Source organism: Ascaphus truei, chromosome 2, assembly GCF_040206685.1.
Source record: "Ascaphus truei isolate aAscTru1 chromosome 2, aAscTru1.hap1, whole genome shotgun sequence".
NCBI lineage: Eukaryota > Metazoa > Chordata > Amphibia > Anura > Ascaphidae > Ascaphus > Ascaphus truei.
The window spans coordinates 336,945,056-336,963,261 of NC_134484.1; the positions used below are offsets into that span (position 1 = coordinate 336,945,056).

The 18,206-nt window shown below is 44.1% G+C and overlaps 1 protein-coding gene and 1 long non-coding RNA gene across 2 annotated transcripts in view; both read right to left on the bottom strand.

Annotated features, from left to right (window-relative positions):
- The window catches only part of TRAK1 (trafficking kinesin protein 1), a 162,969-nt gene extending 148,061 nt beyond the window's left edge, over positions 1–14,908 (bottom strand). Inside the window, exon 1 of the mRNA XM_075586690.1 lies at positions 14,785–14,908. The gene's annotated coding sequence lies outside the window, so the exon portion shown is untranslated. The remainder of the gene's footprint in view (positions 1–14,784) is intronic.
- Positions 14,909–14,912: 4 nt separating this feature from the next.
- Positions 14,913–18,206, bottom strand: part of LOC142487410 (uncharacterized) — a 110,387-nt gene continuing 107,093 nt past the window's right edge. Inside the window, exon 3 of the long non-coding RNA XR_012799222.1 lies at positions 14,913–15,085. This is a non-coding gene — a long non-coding RNA (uncharacterized LOC142487410). The remainder of the gene's footprint in view (positions 15,086–18,206) is intronic.

An 18,206-nucleotide genomic window follows, 5' to 3' on the forward strand; every position in this document is an offset into this window, starting at 1 on the left:
CATTGTTTCGAAAATTTACCAATAGTTGTTAGTTAGAGCCACTTATTATTCAACCCTCCTTAATTATCCAAATCTCCTTAATTTGCATCCTAAATCTCCATGACAGGATCTTTCAAATGTGATCGAACATGGTCACTGGATATATATACTGTTATATACATACAAAAGCCAAAGGTCCACCGCAAGTTTAAAAATAAAATCTTTTATTCCATCAAAAATAAACGTTTATGTATACTATTTTGAACTGGTCTGGTTTTCATCATTCGTCTACTGTTTTTAACCCAGTGTCATATCTTATATATTTTTCGCTCAATCGCCATGAAAATTTGCACAATTGTAGGTCTATTATGTAGAATAACACTATATAAAAAGCACAATTTGGACAACTGATGTCACTGTATTATGTCAGCAAGTACCAGATACACTGCGGTAGGATCATGTTCATTAAATGAGAAATAGGAGTTTTTCCTTCCAAACTCGTAAATGGTATTAACTGTTGTAATCTAATCTGAAACAAAGTGTGTGTTCAAAATGTCCTCCTGCTGCTGAAACGCTCGCCCAAAGACGAGAATGCCACTGTATGGTTGCATAATCGATAATGCGTTTATCCAGCTTATCCCACGCTTTAATGATACGTTGTTATACCAATTACATTTTTCCAGTCCTCCTAGTGACCATCTCATTGTAACGATTTTATCCAAGCGTCTTGAACCATACTTCTTGCTCTGTCTCACTTTGTAACGTGATTATCTTCTTCGCCAACACCATTTTGTAGCTATGCTCTTGATGAGGTCACCACGCCGTCACCAATTCCAAAGAATATTTATTAGATTATCACATAATTCTTAAACGTAATAATCTATTCTGACGGATTTAGAATTGCTCAAATGTTCATGAAAATGTTCTGATTTTTTTGCAAGATCTGATCAAACATAAAAGGGGTCCCGTTTTCTGAACACAGTGTACAATACTTTATTTTATTTGTGGTTTTGAAAGCAGTATTTCTTCAGAACAATTGGTTTAAAATTTGAACTGGTAAATGTTTCCCCCTAGTGTTTAAAGGAGAATATTACTTTTTTCTAAAAATGTAACTGTTGGGTACAGTATAAGGCCTGGGACATGGTACAACAGGCCGTGCTGAGCAGATGAACTTACCACCTGCATCTGTAATCAGCGCGGCTTTAGGAGCCGCTTCCGCATGCGTGCGGAGACGTGTGTAATTGCAGGAGACAGACCGGTTTTAATTTTTGCCGCCTAGGGAAGCGGAGGGCCCGTCACGTGACTGCCAAAAGCCAATGGCAGTCCGTGACGTCGGCACCGTGACGTGGCGCGGTAGCCCCGCCTCACCGGCCGGCTTACACAAGCGCGCTCGCTGACGCTCATGCAGGGACACAAAAAAGCTCCTGCTTGAGCAGGAGAGCATGAGCGTCAGCGCTGCCCAGCGCTCTTCTTCTCACCATGTCCGAGGCCTAAGACAGCAGTGCAATATATTACTTTGTCATGGTGTAATAAAGAGTAACATATTTGTTGTAGCATTATAGCAAGGTCACAGCTGTATAAACTCATGCTAACGGTTTCACAACCCTCCTTATGATGTGACTATGAAACAATGCTAGATGTGAGATCGGAGATACAGTAATAATGTGAGGTAAGTTATCCACAGTAACAAGAAGCTGTTACAGTACACTTGAAAATACTGTGACTGTTTCTAGTGCACAATTAATAAAATATATATATATATATGAGGAGACAAGCTGGACAACTGAGTGTCTGGATGTCTGTCTTTGCACTGAGTGAACTCCACACACACTTTTAGTTATGCTACTAACTCTCACATTTCCACACCCACCCACACCATTTATATCCGCTCCCACTCCACACACACCTTTTGTAAAGCACTGTATATACTGTGGGCTCTCCATTCATGTTAATTCACACTGATACACATACACACTCTTTCACACTTGCTTTCAGGAACCTTTTGACACCTCCAGCCATAAAACACATCCACACCGGGGGAAGGACCAGCACAGATAACATTCCAATAGACACTGTTTATAGTATAGCTTTTGCTTGCTTCATTCATTGTAACATCGCCGGAAGAAGAGATCGGTGTATCTCGAAAGCTCGCACAAATAAAAGCATTTCGTTAGCCACAGAACGGTATCATCTATTTATTTTTTGATTATATATATCTATATAAGTAATACGATACAGTATGAGCGAATATCAGAGGCAGCACTCCATGAGGTTGTCAAAAAAAATATTGTATTCAGTGAGACATAATATCACTGAATACAATATTTTTTTTGACAACCTCATGGAGTGCTGCCTCTGATATTCGCTCATACGGTATCGTATTACTTATTTGTTTCATATAGGATTTGCACCCACCCTCATCTACCTGACGGAGTGCCTTGTTCAATCTATTCACTATATATCTATATATATATCTATATAGATATATATATATATCTATATAGAGTTGAGTTAAGTTATGGCGAGTAAAAAAACTTAACTTAACTCAGTACCGTATTATGGTTGGCCCATCCTTTAGCTTCTTTGCATACCCAGTTAATCAACCCCACACTGATGAGACCCATTAAGGTCGAAACAGCTGTCTGTGGGGTGGTTTTCTGGGTATGCACCTTAACCCTGGCTGTGCTCAAAGCTGTGACCATGCAGCAAGCTTAAGCCTATAGGGAACCATGTTAAAAATGGTTTTTGAAGCAAAAAGTGGCACTGTGTGCTCATTTGCATGTAATTTCCCAGAATCCCTTGCTGCAGTGAAAGTGCTGTGTGCTGGGTGATAATGGGGAAAGGCGGGGTTGCAGACCTGCCTAAGACATGCAGATGAGCATACAGTTGTATTTACATTTATATATATATATATATATATATATATAAACAAACATCACAGCTTGCTCTCAATGTACTGGTTCATATAGACAGGTGCTAGTCTCAAATAAAAGAAAAACAACATTACCATTCTCTCGTCCGGTAAAGAAAGACTGCACTCGGTTCAGTAATCATGAAAAACTGTATTGGGCATCTGAATAAAAAAGATAAGTCACCCAATCCGAAGTTTCGGTCATGGAATAGGACCTTTCTCAAGGGGGTGCACCCTATTCCTATTCCAGGACCGAAACGTCGGATTGGGTGACTTATCTTTTTTATTCAGATGCCCAATACAGTTTTTCATGATTACTGAACCGAGTGCAGTCTTTCTTTACCGGACGAGAGAATGGTAATGTTGTATGTATGTATGTATGTATGTATGTATGTATGTATGTATGTATGTATGTATGTATGTATATGTATATGTATATGTATATATATATATATATATATATATATATATATATATAATATATATATATATATATATATATATATAGGCTATACGATACCGTGTAAGTAGATATCAGAGGCAGCACTCCAGAAGATAGTCAAAAAAATTGGTATTTAATGTGACATATAAACCAACGTTTCGGTCCTCCACACGGGACCTTTCTCAAGGTGATGAACAAACAGAGTGCGTCATAACACATATATATACCCTAAACCACCAAAGCAAACAGGTGCAACACATGCTGTATACAGGAGCTGCACAGAGGCACCAGACTGTCAGGTGACAGTGAGAACGCTGTAACACTCCTGCCACGTCAGCAGTGTTGACTGCGCATGTGTGTATGAGGAGTTGAAGTGTCAGAGTACTGAGACTCCTGTCACATGATAACGGGCCAGTGGAGGGCGCATCTAGGCAATGGGAATGGTTACTGCGCATGTGTGAGATTAACGCTGTAGCAGGGAAAGATTGGATCTTAAAGACCTATAGAATCGCCATTGCGCATGCGCGAACCGCCGATAAATAAATAATGCGGAACTGTGCGCGATCGCCAGCTGATGCGCTTGGGCTCAGCTGGCACAAAAAGTGTGTTGTGGGAGACCCTAGCACATATCTGAACTGTGTAGAGCCAATCTATGTCAAAAAGCGAGTGCTGTTACTCATGTTTATGGCCCCCAGGGAGCTAATGCGCATGTGCAAACTGACAAACATGATTCAATAAAAATAATAAATGGATCAAATCAATGTCTGCTCTCTGCTAATACAAAGAATGACTGTGGGACCAGGCAAAGCACACCCATACTGATGCCCCATAGTAAATAGATAAGCTGTGTAGCAGCAAGACTATGTGCCCGAAGGTAGAGTCTGATGCTCTGCATCATGTAAGCAAAGCTGCCAGCTTAAAATATGTAGTAGCATAAGCTAATACATAAATGGGCTATCAAAGAAAAGGACGTGGGTTAGCCCCTGCACAAATATCATCATGAAAAAATGTTGCACCAACAAAAAACACCAATGTAACAGTGCAATACAGTGATCCCCAATACATGTGAACATATAACCTGAGATGAGCTGACGCATTAATAATATGCATATATTTGTATATACTGCATTGGACCAGAATCAACAATGTATGAATGGACCTGTGTATTAATAAATTACACCAACTTGCCTAATACCGTCTAAATAACATCAATAAATGGGTAAAGTCTTGAATAAGCCTTCTGAGATAAACATTATCCTATGAGGCATGACAACTTTTATATACAGTATTCACAATCGTGACAATGTATGGCGGTGGCAATCGTGGTGTCTATTGGCTATGTGAAGGAATTAGTGTCATAGCATAAAGACAACTGCTGAAACAATGAGGTATATAAACATTAATTGGTGGTGATAACCAATGCATAGAGACAGAATAAATCCTGTAGGATTGAGTGATGATGTGTGAGGCCGCAATTAATAATGCAAGCCCCATCCAGTAGATGGCTGATCTGAGGGCAAAGAGATACATGAAGCAGCTAAGTCATTAATTCAAAGCAACTGGGTCCCAATTGGGCACCGTGACTGTCATAATGGATAGCTCAAAGGAAACAGCTCAGCGACAAATCTTCATTTAGTCCGCGTGGACTTAATGTGTCCAATTTGTAGATTGTCCGGGCCTCCAGTTGAAGGAGAGCTTTGTTGCAGTCCCCACCCCTGGGGGACAGTTGAACTTGTGCAATAGGCATGCACCGTAGAGTAGCAAGACTGTGCTGTTTTTCTTTAAAATGACGAGCCACCGGTTGTTGTGTGAGGTCTTCCTTATTGTCGGTGTCTGCCAAGGCCTTCCTGATTGCAGACCGATGTAAACTGAGGCGTTATATAATCCTATATAAAAAGCACAATTTGGACAACTGATGTCACTGTATTATGTCAGCAAGTACCAGATACACTGCGGTAGGATCATGTTCATTAAATGAGAAATAGGAGTTTTTCCTTCCAAACTCGTAAATGGTATTAACTGTTGTAATCTAATCTGAAACAGTAAGAATACTATTAAGTTTGAGTTCAAAGTGTGTGTTCAAAATGTCCTCCTGCTGCTGAAACGCTCGCCCGAAGACGAGAATGCCACTGTATGGTTGCATAATCGATAATGCGTTTATCCAGCTTATCCCACGCTTTAATGATACGTTGTTATACCAATTACATTTTTCCAGTCCTCCTAGTGACCATCTCATTGTAACGATTTTATCCAAGCGTCTTGAACCATACTTCTTGCTCTGTCTCACTTTGTAACGTGATTATCTTCTTCGCCAACACCATTTGGTAGCTATGCTCTTGATGAGGTCATCACGCCGTCACCAATTCCAAAGAATATTTATTAGATTATCAAATAATTCTTAAACGTAATAATCTATTCTGACGGATTTAGAATTGCTCAAATGTTCATGAAAATGTTCTGATTTTTTGCAAGATCTGATCAAACATAAAAGGGGTCCCGTTTTCTGAACACAGTGTACAATACTTTATTTTATTTGTGGTTTTGAAAGCAGTATTTCTTCAGAACAATTGGTTTAAAATTTGAACTGGTAAATGTTTCCCCCTAGTGTTTAAAGGAGAATATTACTTATTTCTAAAAATGTAACTGTTGGGTACAGTATAAGGCCTGGGACATGGTACAACAGGCCGTGCTGAGCAGATGAACTTACCACCTGCATCTGTAATCAGCGCGGCTTTAGGAGCCGCTTCCGCATGCGTGCGGAGACGTGTGTAATTGCAGGAGACAGACCGGTTTTAATTTTTGCTGCCGAGGGCCCGTCACGTGACTGCCAAAAGCCAATCCGTGACGTGGCGCGGTAGCCCCGCCTAACGCCCGGCTTACACAAGCGCGCTCGCTGACGCTCATGCGACACAAAAAAGCTCCTGCTTGAGCAGGAGAGCATGAGCGTCAGCGCTGCCCAGCGCTCTTCTTTTCACCATGTCCAAGGCCTAAGACAGCAGTGCAATATATTACTTTGTCATGGTGTAATAAAGAGTAACATATTTGTTGTAGCATTATAACAAGGTCACAGCTGTATAAACTCATGCTAACGGTTTCACAACCCTCCTTATGATGTGACTATGAAACAATGCTAGATGTGAGATCGGAGATACAGTAATAATGTGAGGTAAGTTATCCACAGTAACAAGAAGCTGTTACAGTACACTTGAAAATACTGTGACTGTTTCTAGTGCACAATTAATAAAATATATATATACTAGCTGAGAGACCCGGCGTTACCCGTGAGTTAAATTTGCCGCTAGGAAAAGGTGGGGGGAGGGACAGTGGACAGGAGGGGGGGAGGGACAGGGACAGTGGACAGGAGGGGACGGGGACAGTGGACAGGAGGGGACGGGGACAGTGGACAGGAGGGGACGGGGACAGTGGACAGGAGGGGACGGGGACAGTGGATAGGAGGGGGGGCAGTGGACATGAGGGGGGGGGCGGGGGACAGTGGACAGGAGGGGGGGGGGGGACAGTGGACAGGAGGGGGGGGACAGTGGACAGGAGGGGGGGACAGTGGACAGGAGGGGGGGACAGTGGACAGGAGGGGGGGGACAGTGGTGACACCCCCCGCACCCAGGCGCCGCGTGCCTGGAGACTGTCACCGCGGGTTCCACCTCCGGTCTCCGCTCCCGTGGTAGCGTCGGCGACACGCATGGACGGCGCACGCATACTTCCAAACAGAGTCTGGCTTCTCCGATTCACACCACGTCCCTTGCGGACTCCTCCCCCGCCTATCACACAACCCCTTACTGCTGAGCTTCTTCCCTGCTGGCTCCCTATTGGTTCCTGGTACTATATGTGCTCAGCCAGCCCCTTGGTAGATGGCTGAGCATAAGACTTCATTCATGGCGAAGTGCTTACTGCATTCCTACCTCCCTGCCTTGCCCTGTGATTTCCTCTAGTTCCTTTCTGACCTTTGGCTTTGTACCCAGACTCCGACTCTCTCCGCTCCTGCCACGGCAAGTACTACGACGATCCGCAACTCTCCAATCCCTGACCACGACAAATACATACGACGATCCGCACCTCTCTAACCCCGACCCAGCTAACGACTACAACCCTGCACTTCGGACACGCTCACGTGGCTGGAGGTCGGTTTTATCCAATCCCTACCTCGGCCTCGCGGTCGCGTTCTGTTTGTGATGAGCACTACGTTACAAAATGTGGCACTTGTGTCAGTAGGTTTAACCATACTATAAAAGCTTGAACAATGTAACCGCCTAAAGTAGGAAAAGGTACTAGCCAACATGTAATTGAGGCTGGCATGGCAAGTAAGGTTTCCCCCCAAATATGAAATACACAAAAAGCAAATGGCCCTCATTTTCCGGAGGCAGGAATGCCCTTGAGCTTGACAGCGATAAGGAAGAAGGCATGTAGGCAGAGGGTGCCAAGAATCCCCAGAGGTGAAACAAAAACCTAAACCTAGCTACCTACAACTGCCGGACCCTCTCCAGTGAAGCAGAACTGCAAGAACTGGAGGAACAACTTGAAAAGATGAAATGGGATTTTGTTGGCCTTCGTGAATCTAGAAGAAAAGATGAAGGCCTCATTGAGCCCAAAAGCAGACACCTATTCTATTACAGAGGTACAAATAATGGAAGAATCAGTGGAGTAGGCTTCACCATTAACAAGCGATGGAGAAACATATATATATTAATACACACACAAGTGATTTCCTTGAAACTTAAGAAGAAAAGAAAAAACCATGCCGACAAGTCAGTGTACAAGAGGAACAGCAGAATAGTGCCCTGGTATTTTCCTTATTGATTAGCTATCATAGCCAGCAGCACAGAGCATCACCTATTGGTATTACTGGCACTGTCCTACTCTGGGGGACTTCAGGACTACAAGTTAATACCAAATACATAACAAATTGTGTTCGAAGACAAACATTGAATACATGAGGATGCGATGTGTATCACTGTATGCTGTAGTCTCTAAATTACATACAGGCATACCCCGGTTTAAGGACACTCACTTTAAGTACACTCGCGAGTAAGTACATATCGCCCAATAGGCAAACGGCAGCTCGCGCATGCGCCTGTCAGCACGTCCTGAACAGCAATACCGGCTCCCTACCTGCACCGAAGCTGTGCACAAGCAGGGAGACTATAGAGCCTTTTACACATGTGTTATTTACATCAGTTATGCACGTATATGACGATTGCAGTACAGTACAAGCATCATTAAGTGGAAAAAAAGGTAGTGCTTCACTTTAAGTACATTTTCGCTTTACATACATGCTCCGGTCCCATTGCGTACGTTAATGCGGGGTATGCCTGTATACACTTTTATATTGATTTCCCAGTGTAAAGAATGCCATACATAGAAATATTTGTCAGCATAATTAATTCCAGCTCACAAGAGCTTACAATCTACTTGGGCTGAAGCAGTGCCTCAGTGAGTAAAAACACTGACTGTGAAAACACTGGCACTGAGTGTGAAGCAGGGGAGCCTTCCCGGTGTCGGCTCCTTGTGACCTTGGGTAAAGTCATTTTATCTCCCTGTGCCTCAGGCACCAAAACAATTAGATTGTAAGCTCTACGGAGCAGGGACTGTGCCTGCAAAACTATGTACAGCGCTGCGTACACCGTCGGTGTTATACAAGAGAAAAGTATATTATTATTAGGTACAGGGAGATAAAGTGACTTTTCCAAGGCCACAAGGAGAGGGATGCGGAGCAGGATCACCCACTTCAATGTGTTCTCACCACGAAACTACTACTACAGAATAGAATACATTATCCATAAATAAGATTTGTAGGATGCCAAGATAATAACCCTGAAAATACACAAGTGCAAACCATAGCGATTAATATAAAAGAAAACGAAGCAAATGAAACATACCTGAAGGTATTCCTAGCACATACTGCTCAATTGTTCTTACCTTACAAACTGCCACATTAATGCTAAAGTCCAGGATTGAGACACAGAAGGGTCAGTGACCCCCTCCACATGGACATTCATTACAGAAATATGTGGCAAGCTGTGTGTAATAGTGCTGCACTGCAGTGAAAGTGCCTTACATCAGTGGTGCCACTTTGCCCCAGTAGTTTAGGCTACGGCCCCAGTGTCGGCTGCTGCACGCATGACTGGCAGGCTGGCGGCCGTGCAGCTGTGTAAGGCTAGTCCATGGTGACTCAGCCCGTGCGGAGGCAGGCTGAGGGAAAGCGGGTGCTTTCCCTGGTCTTGGTTAGCGTGCTGTCCAGGGGCGTGTCGGGTGGCGGGCCAGTGACGTCACGGAGCAGGGGCTCACTGGTAAGTGAGAGCGCGCCTCAGCACGGGTCAGCACCTAAGCGCTGACCATGCCGAGGCCTAAACCGCGATCTGTGGCTGAGCTGCAGGAGATTGCGACTGGAAGGGGGCGTGGCCATGACATCACCCGGCTGGTTTGCCCTCATTGGCTGACCCGCCGGGGCGTGGCCAGCGCTCCCGTGGCCAGTTGTAAAAAACATAAATCGTGTCTTTTGAAAATCTGGTTGTGCATCGCGGCTGCAAATTGCGCGCAAAGGCAGTTAGTAGGGACGGCCCCATTGAGGGGCGGTTCTTGTTCCTGCAGCACACGCCATAGCGCGCGCTGCAGCTGGCACTGGGGACCTAGCCTAACAGGTTTAGATCTTTTTTTAAATCCTTTTAGAAAGGTTTATATAAAATTTAAGCTTGAAAAACAGAAAATTGGTTTTATTTACCAACAGTTCAGTTTCATGGTAAAAGAAAAACCATAATGGTATTCCTGATTTATATAGCACAGTCCCAAAGTGCTGGGAAACAGCCTCAGGCAAGAAGAATCCTGCTTGTGCAGCCAACACAACAAAGACAAACAATTTCTTCAAAGTTCAGGTCTCCTCTCGACAGAGATACAAAGAGCTCTACTCACAACATCATAATGCAATTCTCCATTTAATGTGACAGCCAAGAACAGTGAAAAGACAACGTTTCAGGTCCATATAGACCTTTCATCCTGATTACAAACCTGTGAGTAGAGCTCTACTTTGCATCTCCGTCTAAGGCTGCACTTATAGTGCCGGCAACAGCGCGTCGCGTCAAAACAAATGCATTGCCGCCATCACGTGCGCTTCTAGTAATCGCGACGCGACGAAGCGACGGATTGGTCGCGATCGCTGGAAGTCAACTCATTTACATTTTTCGAAAGCACAAACAAAATATACTGCTCACTAATAATATGAAAAAGAATGTAACATGGCTGGCGTAGTGACGTCATTCGGGAGGAGGTCTGGAGCTATGCATTGTTGGTAATTTGGTTGCTACATACTTGCTGCAGGCGGCTTGGCAATTGTATGCCATCTGAACTCCCCATGCTGCCTTGCAAACGTGCCTGTGTGTTTCTGTGTGCTGCTTGAGGTTTGATATACCAGGCACTGCCGTGTGCATTTTCAATCCACATTATCTGTGTATATATTATCTGTTTACTTGTTGTTCTTCTACAGTGTACTTTGTTGCACATTTGATTCTGTGCGACAATATATGGAGAGATGTTTCTATATAATATACATTACCACCAAGGACACTTTTGCTTGGACATGACATGTATTGCTATTTTAAGCAACAGTATTATTATATCATCTTTGCATATTACTTGGTCTTAGTACAACCTCTGGCTACACCTCCTTTTGGTTACACTGATATCAACCAGTGATATTTTGATTGGACACACTAATACTCACACAGTGCATTGTTCGTTTCTGGTGATGGTATCTGCAGCAAAAGTTTTCTTTCTAGCACACAGAGTATTTTGCTTCTAATGTTAGATGTTTATGCTCAATTAATTCTGTAGCAATACACTGATTTATCTCTACACATTGTGCAGAGCTGCTGTCCTACACAGGCTCAATCCACATACAGTACCACCAACCTATTGAGTGTTGAGTCTTCCACATTTATCATAGTGTGTGAGCCCCTACCTTATATTGATATGTGCTGTATGATACTTACCATCTATTTGTCATTCCATTAGGGTTTGCCATCATTTTTATCTGCATCCATTAGTATAGGTAATTTCTGGTTGACTCCACGCCATAGCAATCATAGGTTGGTTTGATCGGTATGCTGTGTCAGTGACTGCACTTTAAAACATCGGACATCTTAGCAATATACCCAGAGGTAACCCAAAGATACTATTTAGGTCAATATACCCAGAGGTAACCCAAAGATTACCGTATTTAGGTCAAGGGTTATGGGGGTTAACAATACATACCCATTTCTTTATTAAAGGACTATATGTATGGGGCAATACACCCCATCCCCACCCTTTCACTCCCACCATCCTCCATCTCAATTATATATTATATTTTTGATTTTCATGTATGTAGACTTTATTTTAACTTGACACTCAATAAATGTTATGTTTTAATAGTCCCGGAGTGCATCAACTAATGAGCTTCTAGCTAGAAGGACAAGGTGACAAAACACAACTTTCTTTCTAATTTTTGATAAATTATTCATTTTAATTTTTCCAGCCTGATGTCGCCGTCGCCGGCACTGTAAGCGTAGCCTTAAAGGAGACCTGTACTTTGCAGAAATTGTTTATTCCTGATTTATACACAGAAAATAAGCATTCCTACAAAGTACCAGCAAGCGTTGGAGTGTTCTGGAATCCCCTGTTTGCACAGAAGGCGGTAGGTAACCTGAATGCTGTGTACATGTTACAACTAGAATGTTGTTTCACGACCAGGTATCACTATTTTACAAAAACAAAATGCATAACATGCATCTGTTTTATCTGCCAAGTAATATGCGTATAGGTCTATATCTACTAAATGGTGCTATGCCATAAAACACCATGGCCCAGCTGATGCAGGGTATTGCATAGCAGTTAACACCAGATCGGGTGCGTTACCCCCTCATCGAAGCTTAGTAAATCCAGGCTCTCGTCTGATGCCATATCATGGCCCATATACAGCATTTGCTCAGCTCTACTGTTTTGTTGTGTAAATATTAATTTGCTTCTTCATATCAAATCAGGTATTTATCATGGAGAACATGTATTACTAGAAAACAGCCACAGGAGGGCAGTCGACCACAAACTATACCATAGAGTGCATAGTCTTAACTGCAGTAACGCAAAATTATGATGTAACCGTAGGTGTCTGTGTTCATCCGAACGCCAGCCTTTTTAAGGGTGCGATTGGCTAAACTATAAACATTTTGTAAACTGTCACAGGAGTACATTTAACACCTTTACCTTCTGGGATCAATTCACTAGGCAGGGAAAGTAGTGGACTAAAATTGGGTTTATTCTGATAAACCAGCAGGTTTACAAAATATTACAAAACAGAGAAAAACACACTTAACTGGGTGAGTGGGGGGAATGGCCGGGTCTTCGTTCATTTGGAGAACTGGACCGCATCTCTATAACTTGTCCTCAGCTAGGCTTTCCCGGCACCTCAATGCCCAGTGCTTTGCTATTCGGAGTAAAGCACTTTTGAAAAGCCCGCCAGCGCTTCACCGGACCTCATCTAGGAAAAGTCTGGTTCCCTGATCGGGCAGTCCCCTTACATAGACCTCGTGTCCTATGTTTAACATGGAAGAGGGACTAGTGACCAATCAGAGAACAGATCGTAATTGCAACAGCCAATCATACTGTAAGCTGGAGGCTTGGCGCACGCATTAGAGGAGGTGGAGTATTGAGGGGCTCAGGTAGCCGGCGACCGGGAAATTCATACTGGCCACTGGGAACCGTGCCTATAAGCAACAGCTTTCCCTTGCCAGCCCCATACCTCCTGCTGGGTATATGCCCCACGGAGTGTGGGAGAACAAAGTCTCCCACGCGGGGAGTCTTTGTCTCTGGACCTGGTTGTCCACCTTTCCCCGCTCACCAAATCACCCGACACCTCTCAACTTCCATCCTCCTCTTTTATCCACCATCTCTATGCGGGCACCTCGGTTGATCGAATTACCGAGACTGCCTCCCTAGAGATGAATACAGGTTTTAAAAGTACATTTCTTTTTTACAACCTGGGCTCAGGAACTTGGGCTGTTTTGAGACCTTTCTGGCGGTGAAAACAATATCTCATAGGGGAAACATAGTGGTATTAATGTGCATACGCGCAAATCAGACGCGATTTGCAGATAAATTTAGGTGACAGCCAGTAACGGTGTCCCAAAACATTCTACACATTTTAATACTGTTTACCCCCCTCCCAGTATCAACTATTACAGTCTCGTTCCCGAAGTCCCAGTTCTGTACCTATGATGGTTAAGAGGTCCAAAACACAGACACCTTGGTATTTAGGGGTAGCCAGTCGGGCGTCACCATTATGAAGGCTGGCTACTCCCACAAATAATCGAAGAATTGAATTGGCTTCCTTAAACTAATTTAACCATGGCAAAGATTGTTTAGTCTGAAATAACAGTATATGGACTTGTGAGCACATTCACGTCTCAGACAGGTAGGTAACCCTGCTATTCACCATTATCGCTTAGCATATAGTGCTTCCACTGCAGCCATGGATTCTGGGTAATGACATGCAAATGAGCACTCACAGTAACCTTTTGCTTACAAATTGCATTTCTTAGGAGACTTTGAATGTGGCTGTCGGTCATGTGTTTTCTTTACCTTCATCCCACTAAGTCCTTATAAGAGAGGCAATAAAGATAAGGGGATAGTCAGGGGGCTAGGACTGTACAATACAGACAGAAATTAGCCAAAAGGGGAGTAGCCAAAATAAAATCAAACTTTTCCCAAGTCTCAGCTCACTCTGTTTTCATACGAACGTTACAAAATTATTTTAAAATACAGCTGAACCCCGTTATAACGCGGTCCTTGGGGTCCAGAGAATGAGACCGCGTTATAACCGGGATCGCGTAAATTTCTCTGAGCGAGGACTTACCGGCATCTGCATTTCTCTCCTCTCTCTGCCCTTAGACTTTCAAGCGCAGAGGAGGGTCACATGATACACATCTCCCTACACCACGTGGAATTTTTATTTATTTTTTTCCATTAAAACATTCAATAATTTATTGCTAACAGACACATACACACACCCCTACACCATGTAGTAACTGAACATGAAAACATTTTATATAATACACATGCAGGAATCGAACTCAGGACCTTCCATTTGCTAGACCAATTCCTTACCTGCTACACCACAGCATAGGTGTGACGTCACACACGTATTAACCCTTGTCGCGTAAGCAGGTCACATGCTCCTAGGCGTGCCGTACATGACACAACATATAAATATATCAATGTGTTTACATTCAAGCTTTCCATTCAAACGGCCTGCATATGTTTATAATTAGCTTGCCTGTAATACTTTGTGTAATGCATTGTGCAATAACTTCCAATAAAATGTATTACAAAAAAACAAAACAAGTTCATGGTAAAGAGACAGTTGCGTGCCATGGACCATAAGAAGATTCCCAGTGCTACCCGGCATACATACCGGTAATGGTGCCAGCATCTCTGTATGCTGTCTGGTCCAGTGCATCTTCTAACCCCCCTGCATCGCTTACATATTGCTCTTCATGAATGCCCGCGTCACAGGCTAAGATTGCATGGTCGCTCGCTTGCGGATGGCGCACGGTGACGGCCAAGGTGTCGTGGTGCAAAGCTGTGGGGTCCAGCTTGGCAGGTTTCACGGAGATGTGCAAACTGCCATCAGGTGGAGCAGTGCTGGTGGTGCAGTCCAGCAGGCAGTAACCTATGCCAGTGTGCGAGTGACAGCGTTACAGCCCGAGAGATAGCTGCAAAACAGAATATAAATACCAGATAAAAATTACAATGTCATTAGCAGTTCTCACACAGTGGGGGGCCACACAATATAAGAGTCAACTGAGATATAGATAGATCGATCGATCGATAGATAGATCTAGAACTTTGCGAAATTCATATGTTTTTCTTGAACTTTGTGAAATTTAATTCTTGATCTTTGTGAAAGGCGTGTTTTTTCTTGGCTGTTTTATTATGTTTGGGATAATATATTCAAATGCAGCGGTGTGCAACTTAAACCAACCAGTGTCCAGGGATGTGGCTCTCGTATACCTCCATGTTCCTTAAGCCTAATTAAAGATGATCATTACTTTATTTCAATTAGAAACGTGCTCTGTTCTCTATTGCCTTCCATTTGAAAATACTAATAAATAGTTTAAGACCAGGGCTGCAGTGACCTTAACATTGCAATACGGCAGCGGTGCGCAAACTGGGGGGCGCGCCCCCTCGGGGGGGCGCAAGATTATGTAGGGGGGGCGCAGGCTGCGTGTGGAGAAACCTGGGGGCGGGCGGCCAGAAGCTCCGTGCAGAGGCTGCTTCCAGTTCTCTGCTGTGTCTTGCAGAGGGGGCGGGGCCTTGCAGAGGGGGCGGGGCCTTGCTGCGGGGCCTTCCCTGCACACAGACAAGCCCTCCTCCTCCTCCTGTCTTTTACCCGCCCGTTTTTAGCAGCACATGGGGGGACCTGAGCAGGTTTAGTTACTCTCTCCCCCTACCCACCAGGTGTGTGTGTGTGTGTGTGTGTGTGTGTGTGTGTGTGTGTGTGTGTGTGTGTGTGTGTGTGTGTGTGTGTGTGTGTGTGTGTGTGTGTGTGTGTGTGTGTGTGTGTGTGTGTGTGTGTGTGTGTGTAGAAATGTGTGTATATGTAGAAATGTGTGTGTATATGTATGTGTGTATATGTGTATGTGTGTTTTGTATGTATATGTGTATGTGTGTGTGTGTGTATATGTAGAAATGTGTGTGTATATGTAGAAATGTGTGTGTATATGTAGAAATGTGTGTGTATATGTAGAAATGTGTGTGTATATGTAGAATTGAGTGTGTGCTGTGTTGGTTGTGATTTGAGTGTGTGTGTGTGTGTGTGTGTATATGTATGTTTGTGTGTGTATATATATGTGTGTGTGTATATATGTGTGTTTGTGTGTGTATATATATGGACTGTTGTGTGTGTGTTTGCGTGTGTGTGCCTGTTGGTTGTCTGTGTGTGTGTTGTGATTGAGTGTGTGCTGTGTTGGTTGTGATTTGAGTGGGTGTTGTGTGTATGTGTGTGTGTATATGTATGTATGTGTGTGTGTGTTTGTGTGTATATATATATGGACTGTTGTGTGTGTGTGTGTGTGCTGTGCCTGTTGGTTGTCTGTGTGTGTGTGTGTTGTGGTTGAGTGTTGTGTGTGTTGGTGGTGATTATGTGAGTGTTGGTTGTGACTGTGTGTGTGTAGTGATTGAGTGTGTGCTGTGTTGGTTGTGATTTGAGTGTGTGTGTGTGTGTGTTGTGATTGAGTGTGTGTGTTGGTTGTGTGTGTTGTGATTGAATGCAGCGTTGCACAAACTGAGGGGGGGACGCCCCAGGCGCAAGATTATTTAGGCGGGGCGCGTGCAGCAAAACCTGGTTGTGCAGGCGAAAAAGATGTGCGCGCGCGGGCGGCCAAATAGAATAGTGCAGGTGGGGCCACGTGATTCGGAGGTACGCGGAGGAGCACGCCCCAGCGCTGTGATGTCAAACGCCCCTCCCTCCGGTGTCTGCCTACAATAGCGCTGTGGTCCTGCTCTCCTCCGCTGGCAACCTGCTTCGCTGCGATCCTCTTCAAGTGTGAGGGTAGGCTGCCAATATATCAATCATACTATGAATGTACAGAAATAATAAAAAAAAGTGTAAACACTTCCCCGCTCGTGCTTGCTAAATGATGCAGGACACCCTGTGCTCATGCTTGGAGAGTTGGTGATGTCACCGCTCTCAGCGGCAGCGTGGACGCAGCCTAATTTTGCAAGAGCGAGCTGTTGAAGTATGTAAGTATTTAGGCTGCGCTTATAGTGCCGGCGACGCAACGTCGCCCGAAAACAAATGCATTGGCGCCGCCGCGTGCGCTTATAGTAAGCGTGACGTGGCGACGCGATTTTTTGAAGCTGGCAATATTTGATTTTTAAGGGGCTGTCGCCTCATATGACAGCCCCTGAACCAATCAATGGCCTGGTCGCCCACGCCGCCGCCGCAAAGCGAAATACAACTTTCGCTAGCGGCGACGGGTGACGTCGCGGGCACTATATGCGCGGCCTTAGACATATTTGTATTTACATTGTATACCATTTAATAAAGGTTTTTTTTCATGGGATTTTGATTACATCAGGCAGGGGGGCCCGAGAAATTTCATGGATAAAAAGGGGGGCTCGGCATAAAAAGTTTGCTCACCCCTGCAATACGGAATAGACATTAATATATACGTCATGATAAAAAGTAGTAAACGTTTACAGCTACTACCGTGGCAACACTATTACTCTGCAATGCATCCATGTACTTGCTCTATAGATTGACCACCAATAGCGGAAAGTTTTAGGTATGGGCTGGGACAAATGTAACTTTGGTGCAGCATGAATGAGCAGTTTGCTATGGATGTTTTATTGTGTGTTGTGAGCCAGGGACTTAAAGCAGGAAAATGTGAAAAATCCTATATAATAGAATCAGGGGAGAGCAAAGTTTTTATGCCGGGCCCCCCTTTTTATCCATGAAATTTCTCGGGCCCCCCCTGCCTGATGAAATCAAAATCACATGACGTCAGAGCAAGTGGGCTGGTTCAGCCAATGAGGGCAAAGCAGCTTTGTGACGCGTCCACCACGCTTCTAGAACTCAAGTTCACAAATCGCTTGGGCTGCAGGCGTGCACGCAGGCGATATATAGTAGTATTGGATCACTGTTTTTTTATTGCTGGCATCTGGTAATATGTTTATTTTCTGGTGCACAAGGCAATACATGTGGGGGCATTCATCCACCTCTTTGCTACCTCCCTTCCCACTCCCCACATTTTTTCCCCTTCCCCCTCCCTTTTTCCTTCTCCCATTTGCTTTCCCCAGGGTCATCCACTCCTACCTACCAGTATTATGTAT